This window comes from Pongo pygmaeus, chromosome 7, assembly GCF_028885625.2.
Source record: "Pongo pygmaeus isolate AG05252 chromosome 7, NHGRI_mPonPyg2-v2.0_pri, whole genome shotgun sequence".
NCBI lineage: Eukaryota > Metazoa > Chordata > Mammalia > Primates > Hominidae > Pongo > Pongo pygmaeus.
The window spans coordinates 83,599,482-83,621,562 of NC_072380.2; the positions used below are offsets into that span (position 1 = coordinate 83,599,482).

At 37.4% G+C, this 22,081-nt stretch overlaps 1 protein-coding gene and 1 pseudogene across 8 annotated transcripts in view; both read right to left on the reverse strand.

Moving 5' to 3' along the window:
- EYA1 (EYA transcriptional coactivator and phosphatase 1) overlaps positions 1–22,081 on the reverse strand; it is a 357,217-nt gene that overhangs the window by 234,606 nt on the left and 100,530 nt on the right. The window lies entirely within an intron of this gene.
- Positions 17,307–17,717, reverse strand: LOC129042865 (trafficking protein particle complex subunit 2-like; annotated as a pseudogene).

Below are 22,081 nucleotides of genomic sequence, written 5' to 3' on the forward strand. Positions count from 1 at the left end.
TGCTAACTGACATTGTGCCTCCTCCAAGAAGACACTACCCACCAGTATTTTCCAAATTTCTTTAACCATTCCTCCCTTCTTTTTGAGGAAAGTCTTCTTTTAAGGAAGCTCAAGATAAGACTTAGGGAAGTATTAGTCTGTGTTACTGAAATAGACTCCACAGGGCATCCTCTTTACACAATCTCCCCCACCCTCTAAAGTCACTCTATACATTGGTATCACATTGTTTTTCCAAAGGTATTACTTTGAATATGTCATCCACCTAATCATAACCTTCACAGGCTCCCCTATGATTACTTTATGAAGCCTAAATTTGGCAATCTGTCAAGATGGGACCCTTCCATTTGGATAGCCTGATCTACTCATGCATCCTACGTTATCCCAGGTTCCACATTTCTGCTATTTATATTGCATGGAATACAATTCTGACTACTCCACTAGTCTCAGTTACACAAGATTTTCAAGATTTTGCCTAACTATCACTGGAATATCTCTTAGTTGCTTCCTTCTCTGAACTTTTTTTATACTTATTTTGTAAACTATACATATTTTGCTTTCCTAAATAGATAACAAGCCTCTTATAGTTAAGAAGCATGTTTCTGTTCTGTTTTTGCTTATTTGTATGCATAGAACCTAGAACAATGCTCTACACAAGGATGTAAAGGGTCACAATAAACAATTGCATTTTAGAATCTAAGCTTTGTTTGCCTAACCTCTGCCTAACAAGAAGATCAAATGCAGTTTGCTTTCAGAGCTGGCTTTTAAAAAGAAATGGTATATGACTACTATACATCCTTTCTTGAAGAATGCTATATTAAATAGGACTAGTGTGGCTTTCTTTAAGAGTGCTATATTAGTTAGCCAGGACAGCTTAAACAACAGAAATGTGTTTCTCACAGTTCTGAAGGCTTCAAAAGTCCAAGATCAAGGCATCTTTGGTTTCTTCTGGAGCCTCTCTCCTTGGCTTACAGATGGTCGCCTTCCCCATGTCCTCACATTGTCTTTTCTCTGTGCTTAGGCACGATTGTGTCCTAATCTTCTCTTTTTATGAGGACACAGTTATATTGGATCAGGGCTCACTCATATGACCTAATTTTACCTTAAATGTCTCTTTAAAGAACCTCTTTTCAAATACAGTTGTATTCTGAAGTACTGGGGAGGGAAGGACTTCAATATATCAATTTTGGGGGGAATACAATGCAGCCCTAACAGATGCCTTTGAGTAAATTATTCAAATGAGTGGAACCAGCAAGACTGACGGACTAAACAAAGACCAAAAGAAGACAATGAGACATTGTACAAAGCACCATGGTACTATTCCAAGTTTCCATTTTAAGTTGCTGTAGATGCTTTTTAACTTATATTATTCTTTACTCTGGAATATTGACTGGTACCTGGTAATAAAGCTTTTAAAACTAGAAGTGCATACCTTCTCTGTTTCAGGAAGCATGTGAAACAAAGGTTTAAAGAGACACAGGCTACTACTAGGATGCCTCAGCCACGTGGTCAAATACCAAACTGCCCACACTCAAGAACCCTACACAGATGACACATACCTTTAGTTTCAACTACTATAGCTTCTGGAAGTACGAAAGGTATATATTTACAATTTTTTCCTTACAACTTAACATTTTCACAGATCTCTGGTCTCTAGAAAATAACAGTGTTTTGCACATAGGAAAAGGTAAGGAGAAAGATTTGAAAAGAAAAAAGAACATAAACATTTCAGGACTTTCTAGTTTCTTTTAGGATGTCAGAATATTTCAGTATCAGGAATTTACTAAAGATAATAATATACTCTCATATAACATGAATGATTTTAAATTAAACAGACATAAATTCTGCTCTCACAGAGCTTACGTTCAGAAGAAATGAGGAAAATATCCAGTCCATCATATGACAATCAGCACAACAGAAACCATAGTTTCCCGGGAGAGCTTAGTGAGCTGCAATTTAAATAGTGGCTCAGGCAAATTAAGTCTTATCAAGGAAGTACTAAGTTAGCAAAGACCAGAAATAGGCAACGTAACAATCCATGGGGATTTCAGGGAGACAGAACATCGTAAGTGTAGGAGTGGCAATTGCAAAGGTCCTGAGTAGGGGTGTGACTGGTGGTCTGAGAACAGCAGAGAGGCCAACCTGTCTGAATCAGGGTTGGAGAGTGGTGAAGAGGAGGAGGTGATTGCTGAGGTCACAGGGGCCAGATCATTCAGCATCCTGAAGGCCACTGGCTGTTACTCTGAGTGACAAGTGAGAAGCCACGGAGGGTTCTGAGCAGAGGAGTGACAAGATCTGATTTGTATTTCAGTGGAAACACTTCTGGCTGTAGACATTCAGCTAAAGCAGATGGAGCAGGCAGTTAAGAGGCTACTTCAGTAGCTCAATTGAAGAAAGATAGTGGCTCGCACCAGAGTTGCAGCAGTGGAGTTCCAGAGAGTGGCCAATTCATGAAGTGTTTTGTGGGTAGACCCAACTGATTTTGCTAATGGATTGGATGTGAGGTGTGAAAGGAGAAGCAGAATTAAAGATAACTCTAAGATTCTGTTTGCCTAATCATCTGAAGCATGAACTTATTACTAAAGGTATATTTAAATATTTACATGCTGGTTACCTACCCTCGATGAGACTAATAACTTTCTAGATATTATTTTAGTTGCAAGTTGAAAAGTTGAGAAATGACATGCTTTGGTATCCAGCACACAATTTCACACATATAGGGATGCCAATGTTTCCTTCATAAATGCAATGATGAAATATTCTTAATTGATAGAATAAAGTATCTCAGTTTTCTGTAAACCTGTCACTCAAAGGACATTCTTTACACATTACCTCAGTGATAAAAGGATTGTTGAAGAAGGAAAGCTTTATACAATTAGATAAGCTATGGCATTAATTTAACTCCAAAAACCTATTGACATTGGCTGGCTTGGTAAAAAACAAGAAAAATAACAGACTTCTTGTAAAAAGAAAAATTAGAGGTTACATAGAAGATAGAAGTCTCCCAAGGAAACAAGGTCCTTCAAAAGTATGGCTGAAATACTTCACCAGGAACGTCATACATTTTAACTGTAAAGTTGTTCAGCTTCTACCTAACCACACAGGCAAATGTGAATTGGTTATTGATAGTTAGGGATAAATAAATTGATAGTTAGGGATAGATGATTCAAAAGGTTTTTATTGAATCTGAATAATAAAACAAAATAAAAGATCTAAGTGTAATTTTTAGAAAAAGTGTGTGTTCGATTAAAAGCTAAAATGCCTCCCTACTTATGGGAGGGAATACAAGTTTTCATACAGCAATTTTACCAAGCCAAGCACCATTTATGTAAAACAAATCTGTGTACACTCACAGACATATATATGTGCACACACACATATACTATGCATATATATGCACACACACACACTGCACATGCCTACATGGTTTCCTTTTATAGACTCATAAAAAATGCGCAGTTCTGAAAATGAGCAAATGCATCTTTTAAGTAAGTAAATCAATTTCTCCAGATTTATGCTTTCTATCTATCCAACTCCTATCCATCATTCAAGATTCTGGGAAACCTTCTTAGATTTCTCCATCCCACAGTGGTTCTTTTCTGCACTCACTCCATTTATTGTGATTACACTCACATGATCCATAATGACAGCTGCCCCGTGGAATCTCTTACATTGCAATACTAAACTTATAATCTGCTTTTATTGTTTGTCATGATAATGTTTAACCTTTGCTACCAAAGTGAACTGTGAGCTTCTTGAGGGCAGAGCTAACATATAGTGATATAGGGGTATCATAATGTTTTATTGAATAAATAAATTGATTTATATATAAATATATTTATTTTTCCTTTTAATTTTTAAAATTATCTGCTGAAATATAAACTAAATGAAAGTGAGCTCTAAAATAAAGATTTGTCTTTGGAATAAAAATATATATGGAAATGATCTTACCACTTAATTAAGAATTCTGGGTTAGGGGGAAGAAGAGCTATTAAGATAAAGCAGAAGGCTGTTTATAGACTTTTTTCTACTTTTCCTTAACCATGTCTATGGTATTTCCCATGCTGCTTAAATCTCAAACATACAGAACTCTATATAAGCATAATTTAAAAGAATATATTTAGTGTTACCCTATAAAGGGGATCTATACAATTTCACGGAGAGGCTCTCTAGCCTCTATCAACTCCCAAGAAAATGTCCTGATTCAGAGCCTTCTCTTGGCAATATTCAAACCACTTCAATGTTGGATGGATTCAAATATACTAAGAGTCTGATAAGGATAGTGGTCTACAGTGCCAATTTTGGTAATGTTTCTCCACTCCATTGTTATGAGGTTCCATTAAACTTGAACATGATGAATTTTAAGGGATTTAAATATACAAATGTATTTCTCCTTTATCACCAATATCATTTTAATTTTGGTCCTTTAAATATTTTGCTACATATTGTCAAGAATACTGACATTCAATGATGCATTTTAAAATTGTAGAACATGAACCTATGGAGCTACAGGAATCTTTTTGAAGAAGAATGGAAAGGCCTCAATATTCCAAAGTCTGAACAATAGAACCTAAACATCTTAAATGATATGACATAATGTACATAAAAGTCACCTATAAACTATAAAACTCTATTAAAATGCAAAATCAGATAGCACATCCCATTGACTACCCAATGCAAGATTCACTTTCCATTTATGTGTATTTACAGTAAGTAAAACTAAAAAAAATTGTTTCAAATAACCCATTCCAAGGAACATACCCGAAGAGAGAATCATTATTTACTTGCCTGATGTATATATGGTATACTTATACCATGCCATTGCCTTTCCGCAATAGTACCATTTAGTACAAACAGAGAAATAATTTGTTTAGCTGTATAATCAGGAGAGGCTGCACACAATAAAAGAAAGCATTCTGGTTTTTAAATGAATAAAAATTGATTGTGTCCCTATAAAAACTAAATTGGCAGAGTGTTAACTGCATTTCACATAAACATCTGCAGCGGACTGCGCCTCTCCGCTGTGCTGTAATGCAATATAGGACACTTAGGAATAAATGCATCCTCCAGATGAGTTCAGAGAGATTTTCTAAAAGCGCCTGATGAGATTGTAAAAATCGGATTAGTCAGAAATGCTAATGACACTTAAAACAAAGAGAAATCTTTAAACAAAATTATTTTGCACTTCTTCTCTCTTGATAAATTATATGCAAATTAGTGTTGATTGAAAAATGTTTGCCTGGAAGGTAAATTCACACTAATAAAGGAAAGGTCATCCTGCTTCAAGCACAGTATCTCTCATTAGGGGGACTTTAAAATGAATCATGTTATTTCCTTTTTGTAAACTATTTCAGTAAACAGTATGATGATGTTAGAGACATTTATATTTCATCTTTACTGCATTCCTGGGTATTATAATTCTAACTAGGACATGCATGCTTTTATATTATTCTTAGTTCCAGGTGTGTGTGTATATCTATCTCTATATATATATATCTCCATCTTGTTTATACATATATATATTTTTTATAGATATACATAGTTTGCCTACATATAACTATCTGTATAAAAGTATATGTGTATATTAAGCCACCAAATTTTCCATTTTTTGTCCATTAGTTTGAAGAAAAGCTGTTATTTAAGTCAGAATTTCTTTTATTTTTCAACAGTTTCATTCTTGGCACAATTTTTTAAAAATTCATTCATGGCAGATTCAAGTAATTATTTTCATTATTTATCTCTTCTGCTGAAAAATCAATGTACTGTGTTAGAAAGAGCAGAGTTCAAATTCTAGCTTTTCCTGATGCCCTCTTTACAACCAGGAACCCAAGGATCAGCCTCTATGCCTCAGTTTTGTCCATCTCTAAAATGTGTCAGGTCACACATAGTTCTTAGGTCTTCTGTGGGATTAAATAATGTCATATGCATTATTTGACATGTACACAGTTTAATATTATATAGGCATTTCATGTGGTATATTATTATTATTACTTTTTAAAAGAAATTTAACGTTAAGGTAAATCATGCTCTAAAATAGAGATGCTGAGCATATTTAGAAGACTGAAACAAATTAAACTATTTCAGTTTAACAAAAGCCCGATAAATTTTATTTGCAAGTTAGTGAAAAATGAAGTAAAATTATATATACACCACCTAGTCCAGGGCCAGAAAATGGAAATTGAATGACTGTTGACAAACAGTACCAGATGATCTGAAGAGACTACATATTGAAAAAAAAAATGACACAGGAGTTCTATACAAAGAGACAAGCAGTTGGAAAAACAACTTTTGATAGATAATAAAACCAAGAGGAATATGACATTCAATTTGAGAATCAAGGTATTAAAGAATGATTACTTGGGGATATTTAAAATTTGTGACACATTAAAAATATTTAGATCATGGATCTGAAAGGATCTTGACAAAACATCTATTCTGAATGGGTCATGCATGAAGAGTTCCAGAAACCACTGAAAACTACTTTGGATACTCAAGGGTATCAAGAAGTGACCTCCCAAATCTCCAAGGACTTATACGTCCTAGATGAATTCCTTACCATCTTGTTAATTCTCACCCAAAAACAAGAAACAGAAATAGAACAAAATTGCCTTTAATTTCTATTTTCTTTCCCAAGAATAACAAGAGAAATTTGCAATTACTCTGGTGTGCTAAGAATGGCCTTTGGAAGATAAGAAAACAAATACATTGAATACAGAATGATAACCAACTAACTTGATCACAATCAAAGGGTCTTCAGTGAATTAATTAATGTATACAATATATTTATATATAATAAATAACCTAAATAAATATGAAGTAAATAAATTCAAACACCTACTACCCTATACATAACATTGTGCTGGACACTGAAGAATGCCACAAGTTACAATTCTTGTCCCTAAGGATCATAAGATTTCATAGAAGAATTACAGATACTTTAAATATTTAATAAGATTACACTGAGTGGCACAGGCAGAAAGTGCTGTCAGGGTTGACCAGTGCAGACGAAATGATAGGTGTTGCCTTCATGAAACATGTGAGGGTTAAAGTGATGCCTGAAATGTGGAGAATGTGAGCAGAGGGAGAGAAAGGAAGGAGCGTCCAAGTGGAGGGCCCCGGAGAAGCCGGAGTAACCATGGCACATACAAGAACACGACTGAGACCGGAAATGCCACAGTGAAAAGCTCCAGGCAGACAGAGAAGATCAGGAGATAGATCTCTAGCTGCTGCTTAGATGGCAAGGTGGCAAACCTTACAGGTGCCAGATCTGTGAATGGAGGTTTGGAGAATGTCTTTGTGGATCTGACAGGTCACAGCAGTTCATAGATCTGGTATCTGGGAGAAAAATCCTGAGATAAGAATTGGCCAGAGCAGGCAGCAAGTGAAACTCAAGTAGTCAGATTACACCAGAACTTGAGCAGCCAGGCTACCTACCATCAGGTATCTAGAAGCAAACCAAGCAGGGACCCAAATATGAGGTCAGAGATTTTGATATGGGGGGCCCTATTCAGTCATTGAACCACCTAGGCCAGTAAAGGCCCAGATGATCCTGTAAAGCTGAATCTCAGAAAGGTTAACACCTTTTTTCCTGCTTACAAGATGAGGTGTCACCAAAGCTGGGACTAGAACCCAAAATGCTTGACCACCTAGCCATAATTCTTACTCAGTGCCATCTATCAAGTTCTCTGATCCATTGTAATTTGCTGCTTGACTCATTGAGTTTGTTTGGTTTCCAATGAATGGGAAGGATTGTAATCAGGTAGTTCCTCAGTCACTATAAGTTGGAGGTGGGGGTAAAGGGGGTATGGAAAGAAACTTAGGAGTTGCAGTTCTAAGCTGGGGTTTGACAGTTATGTACTAGTTGGGATGTTGTGCAACCAGATGGTGTCCCAGGAATCACCCTGAGAACTGTTAAATGTCTGAGCATGATTCTGGGACCTGTACTTTAGGGTAGATTCATATTTTCCAATTAATTCATTCAATAAACACTCACTGGGCTCCTCCATAATTTCTGCCATTCATGGCATTATTTGGCTTACCATTCATTCTGGTGTTAGCAGCATGGAAGTAAAGTTATAAAGCTTAATGGTCTGGGTCAATCCTTCTCCTAATGATATTAACTCAGTTGCAAGACTGCTCAGTCATTCATTCCACAAACATTCATCAAGCACCTACAGGTACTAAAGGAAGTATGGTGAGTAGAGTTGTGCTTAATGAGCAGTCACACTCTCAGCTCCTCTACTCAGCTAGCTGTGGGACTTAGCTCTGATAATGAACACACACAGACTACAGGGTAATTATGAGCAATAAACGTATTCAGACACTTAAAACACCTAGACTGTGGCCTAGCATATATTAAATGCTCAATAGGTGTTAGCTTTTAACTAACACCTATTAACTAAAAATAATAATTATTTTTAAAGACTGGATAAGCCAAAGCAAAGATGGCTTCGAGAGGTAGAGATACTCGTGTGGGGACGTGCTAGTGGACATTTTCTATTAAGGACAAACAGAAGAAAGTCATCTGAGGCAAATGAAAATAGCCTGTGAAAATAATGGAGGTGTGACGCAACACAATTCGGACTGCTCGCTCTGGCTGGAGTCAGAAGATTTGGATGCAGAAGCCAAATCACAAAAGGCCCTATGTGCTAAGCTAATGAGTTTGAGTTTTATATTTAAAGCTATGGACAGCTATTGGCAGGTTTTGTGATAGGGGCATGACATGAGCAGTTCTGTGCTTTAGAAAGATCATTCTGGCAGTAGTGATGGAAAAATCACTTGGAAGCTCTTTGAACAATATGGGCAGGGCTGGTCAAAATAAAGACAACAGGTGCAATCAAGAGGAGGTTAGGAGGAAGTCTTTATATAACTTAACTAATTAGACATGGGAAATGGGTGAGAGAGTACAGGATGACAAAGCTCTAAGACTTGGTCAGCTATGTCAGGATGGCCCATATTTTGAGATGGGGAAGACCAAACATGCAAAACATTCAGGGACAGAAGTGCTGAGTTCAGGTTCAGAACTATTGGGATCTAAAATGTGGAATATCCAGTGGGTATAATGTGTCCAGTGGGCATCTGGATATGAACTTGGAGCCCATACATCAAGTTCCCATTGGAAATATCTACCTGTGTGTCATTAGAGATACAAATTTTTGAATTGTGGGGTTTTAACTTGCAGCTAACAATGGTAAAACAGATAGATAAAGTTGCCCAAGAAGAGAAAGACAGACACAGAGAGAGTGATAGAAAGAAAGAAGAACTAAGTCAATGTGGTGAAAAATCTTATTAAGGTACCTAAAGGTAGAGAGAGAAAAGTATGGATATGCTTAAGAAGAAATCCACCTAAATCTGTATGTGGGCCATTTTACAGAGCAAGTTGTATTGATTATGAAAGTCAAACTTTTTCTGGCATTCATCAAAACCACTGATAAGCACAAAAATAGACCCAAGTATATGTGCACAAAGGAATGAAAAGAAACAAAGGAAATCCCAAGATTTAGGGATTGAATGATTTGAGAAATTGTAACATAATAGTCATAAACAGGAGATTTCATAAGACATGGACACTGTATATATGCAAAAAGAATGACTAATATAGATACACCTATAATCTGCTTTTGAGTCACTTACATAAATAAGACAATTAAAGCCACCCCAGTTGACCAGCATGATGGCTGAAGCCTGTAATCCCAGCTACTCAGGAGGCTGAGGTGGGAGAATTGCTTGAGTCCAGGCGTTTGAGGCTGCAGTGAGCTGTGAGCACACCACTGCACTCCAGCCTGAGTGACAGAGCGAGACTCCACCTCAAAAAATCACCAGACAAACAAACGAAAATCTCACCCCAATCAGACTGGAAGTCTAATTTCTATCTGTCTCCCATAGAAATAAAACTGAAATACCAAATGAGCATTACCAAGACTAATGCTAGAATAGCCCTACTGAAGCTTTCAACCAACATAGTATGGTATATAAAAATAAAGAATATTGGTTCATAAATTGGACATTTCTTGATTCAAAACCCAGTTTCTCTACTTGTTAACTATGGGATGATGGACAAGTAAATGAATTTGTTCATGTCCCTGTTTTTAAATATTTAATGAGGTATAATAATATAGCTTTTATGGATTTAATATTTGTGGTTTTCTCAAAATTCATACATTATAATTTTAATCCCCAGTGCAATGGTATTTAGAAGTGGGGTCTTTGGGAGATAATTAAATTATGTCATGAGATCAGGGCCCTCATTATGGAATTAATTCACTTATAAAAAAGAAAAAGAGACATGAGATATCTCTCTTTCTGGGAACACACACCTAGGAAAGGCCATGGGAGGATACAGTGAGAAGACAGCTATCTACAAGCACAGGAGCAGGTCCTCACCAGACACCAATCTGCCTGCACCTTGATCTTGAACTTGCCAGCTTCCAGAACTGTCAGAAATAAATTTCTGCTGTTTAAGCCGCCTAGTTTATGGTATTTTGTTATAATAGCCTAAGAAGACTAAGGTAATATCCCACTTATAAGTTGTGAATGAGGACAAAGTCAGATAAACTAATAGTTAATAGTTATTAGTTCTTAGTATAAGTAAGGCAATGCGCTAAACTCTTCACCCATATCATCTCTTTTAATTCTTCCCATAGCTCTCTGAGGACTGGACTGAACCATTAATCAGTGGGTCCTGTGGGAAATGATCTTTTCTTTTCAAGACATTTGAATCTGGAGGCAAGTGAACTGCTTCTTAGAAAACAAGATTCCTAGATAATGGAATCTTATTTTCTTGTTTGTATATGCTATCATAACATTTATGCATGTGCCCTTCTCCAAGTTGAACTAGAAAGTATCTCAGCCTGTAACTCAGAAATCCATAAGCTGTAGGCAGTTTCTGATTCTGCTTCTTTATTTCAGGATGACTATAATATAATGTGGATCAATTAACAGACAGTTGTATTGATTCTGAAAGTCAAACTTTTTCTGGCATCCATCAAAACTTCTGAATTTGCAGATTCTCAATTTATGTTATATTGAGCATGAACTTAGGTATAATGGCAGGTGCTTTGCTATGGGTTTCATATGCATTAACTCAATTTGTCTGTATAATACCACTATGTGTTGATGTTACTACCATCACGATTTACAAACAAGCAAACTGAGATACTTGAGCTTACTTGACCAAAATCACAGAGTTAATACACACAGTGGGAACATGTGTCCCCTATTTATCATGTCCTGGTCAATAGTGAAGTCACAACATTTTATCTCTGAAATACTTTTCTTTATGTGTATTACAGGTCACTAGGTCACTTTTTATTTTCTCATGATTTACACTCACAACAAAATGAGAACCATTACAGGGGACTCTATTACATACTCGCAACTAATGAGAATTAATACACCATACAGCAAACATTACCAACCAACTGGCTATCAACAAGACTATTTTAGAAGCACTACTTAAAGTAGAATCTGCCACACACACAGAAAAAACAACAGAAGAATGTCACAGCTAGGTATTAAAACACAAGTTTGAGAAAATGGTCCAGGATAGAAAGATGATGAATAACCCACCGCCTCTCCATCCCAATATCCCAATATTATGTGGAGTGGGATGATTGGTCAACAGTTCCACAATGTCTAGCTGGAAAAAATCTATGGCAGAGATAGATTAGGATTTCAGAGATTTGAAGAAAATGGATTTTTTTTGGCAGGGGATAGAGTCTTGCTCTGTTGCCCAGGCTCGAGCGCAGTGGCACAATCTTGGCTCACTGCAACCTCTGCCTCCCAGATTCAAGCAATTATTGTGCCTTAACCACTCGGATAAAGCACGTGCCATCATGCCTGGCTAATTTTTATATTTTCAGTAGAGACAGGGTTTCGCCATGTTGGCCAGGCTGGTCTTGGACTCCTGGCCTCAAGTGACCCACCCTCCTTGGCCTCCCAAAGTTCTGGGATTACAGGCAGAATTATTTTTAATACCTAATCTGCATCTGCAAGAGGACAGTGCTATAATGACTATACACAGGCCTCTACTACACTGATTCAAAGAAAACTCACATTTGCAAGAATAATTCTCTCACACCCACTCCCCATATTACATTGGCCTTGCATATTTAGTGTTTGCCCTGACATGCCACTGAATGATATTACTGTAAGCCCAGTTGAGTCCACCCTTAAAGCCTCCAACTTCTGAGACCCTTGGTAGAAGATATCTTAACATGTAATTTAAGTTTTGCCCTTACGCAAAACAGAATTTTAAATAACATTAGGAAAGCTAAAGTGTTAGTGAGCAAGCAGACAGCTTTCTAAAGCATTTCTACAAATACCAATGAACTTAACCATTTGTTTTCTCTAGAAAGGCCAGACACATAATAATTCGAGTTCAAAAGCTTCTGTGATCTGGATTCCTGAATATGTAACACCACTGTTTCCTATAAAGATCTACTGACAGAGTGAATGGTTGGTTTGCCACAGCCATTTGTTCCTAAGAAGAAGTATAAATCATATGTGTGTTTATTTACCCTCCTATGCACTGATAACCTCTATCAAATTAATTTACTGCAACTTAGGTGACCAGTGTACATAAAATGAGTTCTTCTCAATGCCAGAAAACAAGACCCAATATTCCTTTCTAACAAAGCAAAAGTGGTTCATGACCAGGATAAGTCAGAATTGAATCTTAACATGAGTAAAAGTGGGCACTCACTCTTCTAAGGAAAGACATGTGGGGACACAGATATAGAAAAGACAGCAACAAGAAGATTCATTCTAGGGCTTTCAGAAAGCGGAACCACAAATGAAGTTATTGTTTGGCAGGAACAGAACACAAGACCATAGATTGAAAGGGGGCAGAGATGGCGACCTAGAAAGGTTTTAAGTAGATAGATTTTGGCACTAAAAATGTAGCAGACAGTATTGAGGATTTAGTTAACTAAGTCAAATTAAGACGTAAGGACAGGATGTGCTGCCATTCAGGGCTGATCTTAGGTTGGAACGATTTTGTACCAGGACTAGAGGAGCACTAACTTGGTACTGAGTGACTGAGCATCTGTATGTACTTCTTGCATACAGCAGGTATCTGATACAGCACCAAGCCTACACTGAGGGGTTAGAATTAGCCAGAATTTTATATCTGAACTTATAAACATATAAAGGGACCATACTCCTAACCATTGAAGTTGGATTTGAACTGTCTACACCATCGACCAGGTTTCACTTTGTGGGAGGTAGTGATATTAAAACTATCTTTAGAAAATATTCCTCAAGATGGCCATTACCAACTTATTTGTGGAAACTATGCAGTTTTAAGTGAAATCCTAAAATGTAACATTTTTTTCCAACAGCTAGAGATGTTAATTCAAACCATGTGTGAAATTGGAGAGAAGTGGAACTCAAATCAGACCCTATCAAAAAACTCTCTGAGTTTTCACAAGATAATTTGCCCAATTTTTTTACCTTGCCACTAGTAGAATACCTTTTGTATTGCTTTATGTTATGTTATTTTATTTTATTTTTTAGTATGTATGTGTGCTTTGAGAAATTTTGAGTCTGCTTCTAGAGTTTGGCTGAGTTCAGCTGTTAAAAATTTACCTTCATCATCCATCCTCGTTCTTTTTAAAACTCCCATTCCATATTACCTCTTTTACTACTATTACTATACTGAATGAGTTTTGCTAGCAAAGAGATTGGGTTTTATACTTTCATTAGTGATTTAATAGAAGTTGAAATTGGTAGCTGAAATGGAGACTTTAACAATCAAAGACTAACTATCCAATAATTATTTTATTATTTTGAATAAAAACTATCGGTTAAGTAAAATGCAAAAGTAGACTTACCTTTAGTGTATCCTGAAGACAAAATAACATTTTTGTCTGGCTTGATACCTAGTGACAGTAAGAATGTAAGCAATAGGAACTGATTTTTAAAAAGTAATGTTATTAATATTATTTAGGATCTCACTTTCTAGATGTGTATTTCATACTGGGACTTTGATTTGTGTTGTCTTCACAAATCATTCCAAACTTTTTTTTTTTTTTTTTTTTTTGAGACTGAGTCTTGCTCTGTCGCCCAGGCTGAAGTGCAGTGGCGTGATCTCGGCTCACTGCAAGCTCCACCTCCCAGGTTCACACCATTCTCCTGCCTCAGCCTACTGAGGAGCTGGGACTTCAGGCACTCACCACCATGCCTGGCTAATTTTTTGTACTTTTAATAGAGACTAGAGACGGGGTTTCACCGTGTTAGCCAGGATGGTCTTGATCTCCTGACCTCGTGATCTGCCCACCTCAGCCTCCCAAAGTGTTGGGATTACAGGTGTGAGCCACCACGCCTGGCCCATTCTAAACTTTTCATAAATTAACAAAGGTATGAGTTATACAGGCCTTTGTCTTACATTGTAACCTCCTTTCTACTCTTATTTTGCTCACTTCTTCTCTAGAATAATAAACTAGGAGACTACAATTGATTGAAACAAATAAGCCTGAACTATGCCAGTTTCAGACATAAGGACTTAGTAAATATATATATATTTAAAACATTTGGCTTTGTTTCTGAAAAGCCTTCAGAACTGTATGAAACATTCAAATACATATTTTGCAATATTATTTATTGAACATTCACATGCCCACAAGTTCAAATAATTTTTAAAACACCATTGATATGCTTTGGTTGTATTCCCACCCAAATCTCATCTTGAATTATAATCTCCATAATCCCCAGGTGTCAAGGGCAGGTCCTGGTAGGAGGTAATTGGATCATGGGGGTGGTTTCCCCCATGATGTTCTCGTGATAGTGAGTGAGTGCTCATGAGACCTGATGGTATTATGAGTTTGACAGTTCCGCCTTCACACACTCACTATCTCCTGCTGCCTTGTGAAGAAGGTGACTGCTTCCCCTTCTGCCATGTAAGTTTCCTGAGGCCCCCCAAGCCATGCAGAACTGTGAGTCAATTAAATCTCCTCTGTTTAAAATTATCTGTATCTTTATAGCAGTGTGAAAATGGACTATTACAACCATAATATTCATTACCTCAAGAAATTCCACTATTGAAACATATGATGATAAAATTTTGCTCTGTATTTCTTGAGTTGCAAATTTCAATAAGAAGACAAGTGAACAGCAATTCACACTCAGCATAAATGTTAAAAATCATCTTTTGAATTATTTCAACAGCTGCTATTTTCAGGATTGGTAGTTATTTCTGGGTGCACCTCTGCAACTCAGATCTGCCTAATGTCTTTGGCCATTAGGTTTAGAGTGAACCACTGCAGTTATGATTGATCTTAGCATTACTGTCTATTTGCCTGAGACTTTCAGAAGTTGAAAGCAATGCTAAAATATTTCACATTATAATTTACTAGGTCTTTATAAAATGCTCCTGCCCATATTACTTGTGGCTTATCTTAAAGTAGCAGCTTAGTTATCCTGCAATCTCAATTAACAGGCACTGAGAAACCACTACATGTCCAGCAAAACTAAAAAAATGCCAAGTAGCTCCTACATTGCTTTGAAGTTAGCAGAACTGTCATGCTCTGAAATCTCATTATTGATAATCTTTATATATATATATATATATATACATATATATATATATAAAATCAGTGATGGGCTCAACTTTTATGCTTCCTCCATCAAAAAAGTCAATAACCCTCTTTATCTTTTATCACTCACCCCAGACCTTCCTCCTCTTTGGGGTCTTCAGCTTTCTCAACTTTTAATCAATCCAAATACATCTTGCCTTAGACTTCTACTAAATGGCTACCTATCACCATTCCTAATCTATTTTTTTAAAGTCTGAAATATAGGCATTGGTAAAGTCTGCAAAAGGCCAGAACTACCTCTTCAAAAGCCTTCTCCACGTATGCTCCAGGAATCTCAGACATCTAATCTTTTCACTAGTGCTACTTACTTCACAATGACTGACATTACCACACAGTAGAAACAGTAGAACAGCATTTATTCTCAACCATCCCTAGTTGTTTGTACCTCTAAACTTTTCAGATTGATGTTTTGTGTAGTTCATATTTATTATAAAAGTTCTATCTAATTATATTGATTTAAGTTTTGATAATTCATTGCCACCGAATGCTAATACAGGCATATTTCAGAAATAGTGAAAATTTGATTCCAGATCACAGCAATAAAATTGAATATTGCAATAAAGCAAGTCACACAAAATTTTTTGTTTCTCAGTGCATATAAAAGTTAACGCTGTAATCTATTAAGTTTGTAAAAGCATTATGTCTAATAATACAATGTACATACCTCAGTTAAAAATACTTTATTTCTAAAAAGTGCAAATAATTATCTGATCATTCAGCAAGTCTTTTAGTTGTGAAAAGTCTTGCCCCAATGTTGATGGCTACTGACTGATCAGGATGGAGGTTGCTGAAGGTTGGGATGGCTGTGGCAATTCCTTAAAATAACACAATAATAAAGTTTGCCACATCAGTTGACTCTTCCTTTCCAAAAGGTTTCTCTGTAGCATGGAATGCAAAGCTGTTTAAGAGCTTTTCTTTTTTTCTTTTTTTAAGAAACAGAGTCTCGCGCCGTTGCCCAGGCTGGAGTGCAGTGGCATGATCTCGGCTCACTGCAAACTATGCCTTCCAGGTTCAAACTATTCTCCTGCCTCAGCCTCCTGAGTAGCTGGTACTACAGGCACATGCCACCGTGCCTGGCTAATTTTTTATATTTAAGAGGCTTTCATGCACAGTAGGACTTCTCGCAAAATTAAAGACAATCTTCTCAAACCTGCCTCTGTTTTCTCAACTAAGCTGATGTAATATTCTAAATAATTTGCTGTCATTTCAATAATGTTCATGGCATCTTCAATAGGAGTGGATTCCCTCTCAAGAAACCACTTTCTTGGCTCATGAATAAGAAGCAACTCCTCATCTGTTCAAATTTTTTCATAAGATTGTAGCAACTCAGTCAATTCTTGATGATCCACTCTAATTCTATTTCTCTTCCTATTTCCACCACATTCGCAGTTACTTCCTCCACTGAAGTCTTGAACTCCTGCAACTTACCCATGGAGGGCTGGAATCAGCTTTTTCCAAATTCCTGTTAATGTTTATATTTTGATCTCCTAGGAATCATAAATGTTCTTAATGGCATCTAGAACAGTGAATGCTGTCCAGACGGTTTTCAGTGTACTTTGCCTAGATGCATCAGAGGAATCATTATCTATGGCCTTATGAAAAATAGTTTTTAAAAATTTTTCCAGGCTATTTAATCAAGTTACTTACAATGTTCACATTCCTGAGTATACTCCATTGAGGTGACATCATTTGTTTTGGAATTTTTCTACATTCTGCTTAAAAAGTGTTTCCTTTCCTAAGAAACTGAACTTTTCTGTCAAATGCACATGATCAAATAGGAGAACTGGGTTCATAAAATGGATTCATTGCAAACTTTATGTGTAAATGCTAAACATCAGTAAAGTAGTTCTTTATTCTATCTTCTTGCCTTATGTCATGAAGCATAATAAAAAAACTTATGTGCCCTGGAGTTACGAATGCTGACAGAAAACACTTGTTGCACTTGTCCACAGTTTTCAAGTACATGTTTTTCCACAGCCACATGTTATCTATGAGGTTGCAAACAGCATGAGCTATGGGTAACGATGGTTGTCTTTGGATTCTACTTTCCCAGCTGGGAAAAATCTCCATTTCAAAAACTGGATTATCATGGTGGCCAGTAATTACAAAGTGGAAGCTTCCAGACATTGTCTTCAATATATGGCTCCTGCAGTGAGACAACATCGTAACAAAGTCAGTTCCCACAACTGAGACTCACACTTGGTGCATTCAGCCAATAACAAGACTTGAAAGTTGAAATTACTCCTTGATACACGGGCTGCAGAATGGAAGCTGTGTTGCAGGCATGAAAACAACAGTAATCTCCTTGTACATCTCCACCAGAGCTCTTGAGTGACTGGGAGCATTTCAATGAACAGTAATTTTTGTTTTAGAAAAAGGGAATCTTTTTTCCCGAGCAGTAGGTCTCAACACTGGGCTTAAAATATTTAATAAACCATGCTATGGACAGATGTTTTATCATCTAGGCTTTATTGTTTCATTTATAGAGAGCACAGGCAGTGCAGATTTAGCATCATCCTTGAGAGCCCTGAGATTTTCGGAATGGGAAATGAACAATGGATTCAACTTAAACTCACTGGCTGCATCAGCCCCTAACCAGAGAGTCAGCCTGATCTTTGAAGCTTTGAAACCAGGCATTGACTTCTCTTTAGCTGTGAAAGTCCTGGATGGCATCTTCTTCCACAGGAAGACTTTTGTTTATATTGAAACTCTGTTGTTTAGTGTAGGCACCTTCATCAATGATCTTAGCTAGATCTTCTGGAAACTTGCGGCAGAAGTTCTGGAAACTTACTGCAGCTTTTACTGAGTGCTTGCTTCACCCTACACTTTTATGTTATCCTTAGGAACCAACCTCTGTTAGCTTCAAACTTTTCTTCTACAGTTTCCTCACCTCTGCCAGTCTTCAGATAATTGAAAAGACTTAGGGCCTTTTTCTAGAGGAGGCTTTGGCTTAAGGGAATGTTGTAGTTAGTTTGATTTTCTACCCAGACCACTACAACTCTCTCCATACCAGCAATAGGCTGTTTTGTTTTCTTATCATTCATGTATTCACTGAAGTAACACTTGTAATTTACTTCAAGGACTTTTCTTTTGAATTAACAGCTTGGCTAACCATTTGGCACAAGTGGCCTACTTTTGGCCTGTCTTAGTTTTCAACATGCTTTCCTCATTAAGCTTAATCATTCCTAGCTTTTGACTAAAAGTGAGAGGCTTGTGGCTCTCCTTTCAGTTGAACACTTAGAGGCCATTGTAGGGTTATTAACTGACCTAATTTGAATATTGTTGTGTCTCAGGGAATAGGGAGGCCTGAGGAAAGCAAGGAAGATGGGAGAGCGGGTGGTAAGTGGAGTAGTCAGAACACATACATTTATCGATTAAGTTCATCGTCTTATATGGGCATGGTTTGTGGCGCCCCAGAACCTTTACAATCAGAGATCAAAAATTACAGATTATCATAATGGATACAATAATTATGAAAATAATTGAAATATCAGAAGAATTAACAAAATGTGACACTGAAACACAAAGGGAGCATGTGCTGTTGGGAAAATGGCACCAATAGACTAGCTTGAGGCAGGCTTGCCACAAATCTTCTATTCATAAAAACTGTACTATCTGCAAAGCACAATAAAGCAGGTGCAATAAAATGAGGTTTCCTGTATATAAAAAGGGAACAAGAAAGAGGCCCACAGATTACCTTAACAGGATAGAGACTGCAATCTGTGGATACTGGGAATTAGCCAAAATTATAACCATAAATGCATGGGCTAAAATGGAATTATATTTCTATAATGCTTTTAACTTCTGTAAAATGACTTCACAAGTAAGCAAAGATTATGAACTACTAAAAACATGCAAAACAAGAAATGCAAACAGCTAGTAACCAGGAATAAACATTCATTCACATTAATTATCAGAGAAATGCACACTACAATACTATTATCACCCATTAAATTGAGAAGGATTTAGATCATATTTTGAATGTTGTGAGGATACAGTGTAATTATACATATTTTCATTCAATGCTGATGGGAATATAAACTGGTAGATTGTCCTGGAAAATGATTTGTCACTATGTATGAATAGGCTTTCGAAGGGCACATGATTTTGGAACTAGTAACCACACTTCTGGAATAATTCCTAACGTACACATGTTCATCATCACAGCAATAAGTATAGAAAAACAAATATGGAACAAACAAAATATATAAACACTGGAAGAATATTTTTTAAAAATTTTCTGTGAATGGATTAAATATTATACTGTCATTTAAAATTATATCTTCAGAAACTAATTATTGGAGAAAATATCATACAGTAAATAAAGAATAAGAGCAGAATATGAAACTATCTATGATATGAGACAAATTTGTAAATTATACATGTACACACACAATGCCAGAAAGAAATATATGAAATATATGAAATACCAATCTGGTTATGGGTTTATGGGGAATTATTTTTGTTTTTTCAAATTTTCTTATTTATTATCCTCATAATCAAGGTTCTTCTTTAAAACTATTTTTACATATCTTTACCTTTACCACAGAAGGTCATAATTATGTGGTTCCTCTTCTGAAAACCTATCAGTTGGTGAAATGCACATACCTTCATTAATTACCTTTTCTGATTTATGAAATTTTTAGTCTTCCAATATCAAGTCACAAGAGATCATTTCATCAAGAATTAGCATATGCAGGTGCGGTTCCAAGATGGCCGATTAGGAAGAGATCCAGTCTACAGCTCCCAGCGTGAGCGTCGCAGAAGACGGGTGATTTCTGCATTTCCAATTGAGGTACCGGGTTCATCTCACTGGGGCTCATTGGACAGTGGGTGCAGGACAGTGGGTGCAGCCCACCGAGCTTGAGCCAAAGCAGGGTGAGGCATCGCCTCACTTGAGAAGTGCAAGGGGTCAGGCAATTCCCTTTCCTAGCCAAAGGAAGCTGTGACAGATGGCACCTGGAAAATCAGGTCACTCCCAACCTAATACTGCACTTCTCCAATGGCCTTAGCAAATGCCACACCAGGAGATTATATCCCACGCCTGGCGTGGAGGGTCCCACGCCCATGGAGCCTCGCTCATTGCTAGCACAGCAGTCTGAGATCCAACTGCAAGGCAGCGGCAAGGCTGGGGAAGGGGCGCCTGCCATTGCTGAGGCTTGAGTAGGTAAACAAAGTGGCCAAGAAGCTCGAACTGGGTGGAGCCCACCACAGCTCAAGGAGGCCTGCCTGCCTCTGTAGACTCCACCTCTGGGGGCAGGGCATAGCTGAACAAAAGGCAGCAGAAACCTCTGCAGACTTAAATATCCCTGTCTAATAGCTTTGAAGAGAGTAGTGGTTCTCCCAGCATGGAGTCTGAGATCTGAGAATGGACAGACTGCCTCCTTAAGTGGGTCCCTGACTCCCGAGTACCCTAACTGGGAGGCACTCCCCAGTAGGGGCAGACTGACACCTCACACGGCTGGGTACCCCTCTGAGACGAAGCTTCCAGAGGAACGATCAGGCAGCAACATTTGCTGTTCAGCAACACTTGCTGTTCTTAAGCCTCCACTGCTGATACCCAGGCAAACAGGGTCTGGAGTGGACCTCCAGCAAACTCCAATAGACCTGAAGCTGAGGGTCCTGAATGTTAGAAGGAAAACTAACAAACAGAAAGGACATCCACACCAAAACTCATTTTACACGTCACCATCATCAAAGACCAAAGGTAGATAAAACCACAAAGATGGGGAAAAAACAGAGCAGAAAAGCTGAAAATTCTAAAAATCAGAGCGCCTCTCCCTCTCCAAAGGAACGCAGCTCCTTGCCAGCAACGGAACAAAGCTGGATGGAGAATGACTTTGACAAGTTGAGAGAAGAAGGCTTCAAACAATCAAACTTCTCTGAGCTAAAGGAGGAAGTACAAACCCATCACAAAGAAGCTAAAAACCTTGAAAAAAGATTAGGTGAATGGCTAACTAGAATAACCAGTATAGAGAAGTCCTTAAATGACCTGATGGAGCTGAAAACCATGGCACGAAAACTACGTGATGAATGCACAAGCTTCAGCAGCCAATTCGATCAACTGGAAGAAAGGGTATCAGTGATTGAAGATCAAATTAATGAAATGAAGCGAGAAGAGAACTTTAGAGAAAAAAGAGTAAAAAGAAATGAACAAAGCCTCCAAGAAATATGGGACTATGTGAAAACACCAACTCTACTTCTGATTGGTGAACCTGAAAGTGATGGGGAGAATGGAACCAAGTTGGAAAACACTCTGCAGGATATTATCCTGGAGAACTTCCCCAACCTAGCAAGGCAGGCCAACATTCAAATTCAGGAAATACAGAGAACACCACAAAGATACTCCTTGAGAAGAGCAACTCCAAGACACATAATTGTCAGATTCACCAAAGTTGAAATGAAGGAAAAAACTGTTAAGGGCAGCCAGAGAGAAAGGTCAGGTTACCCACAAAGGGAAGCCCATCAGACTAACAGCTGATCTCTCGGCA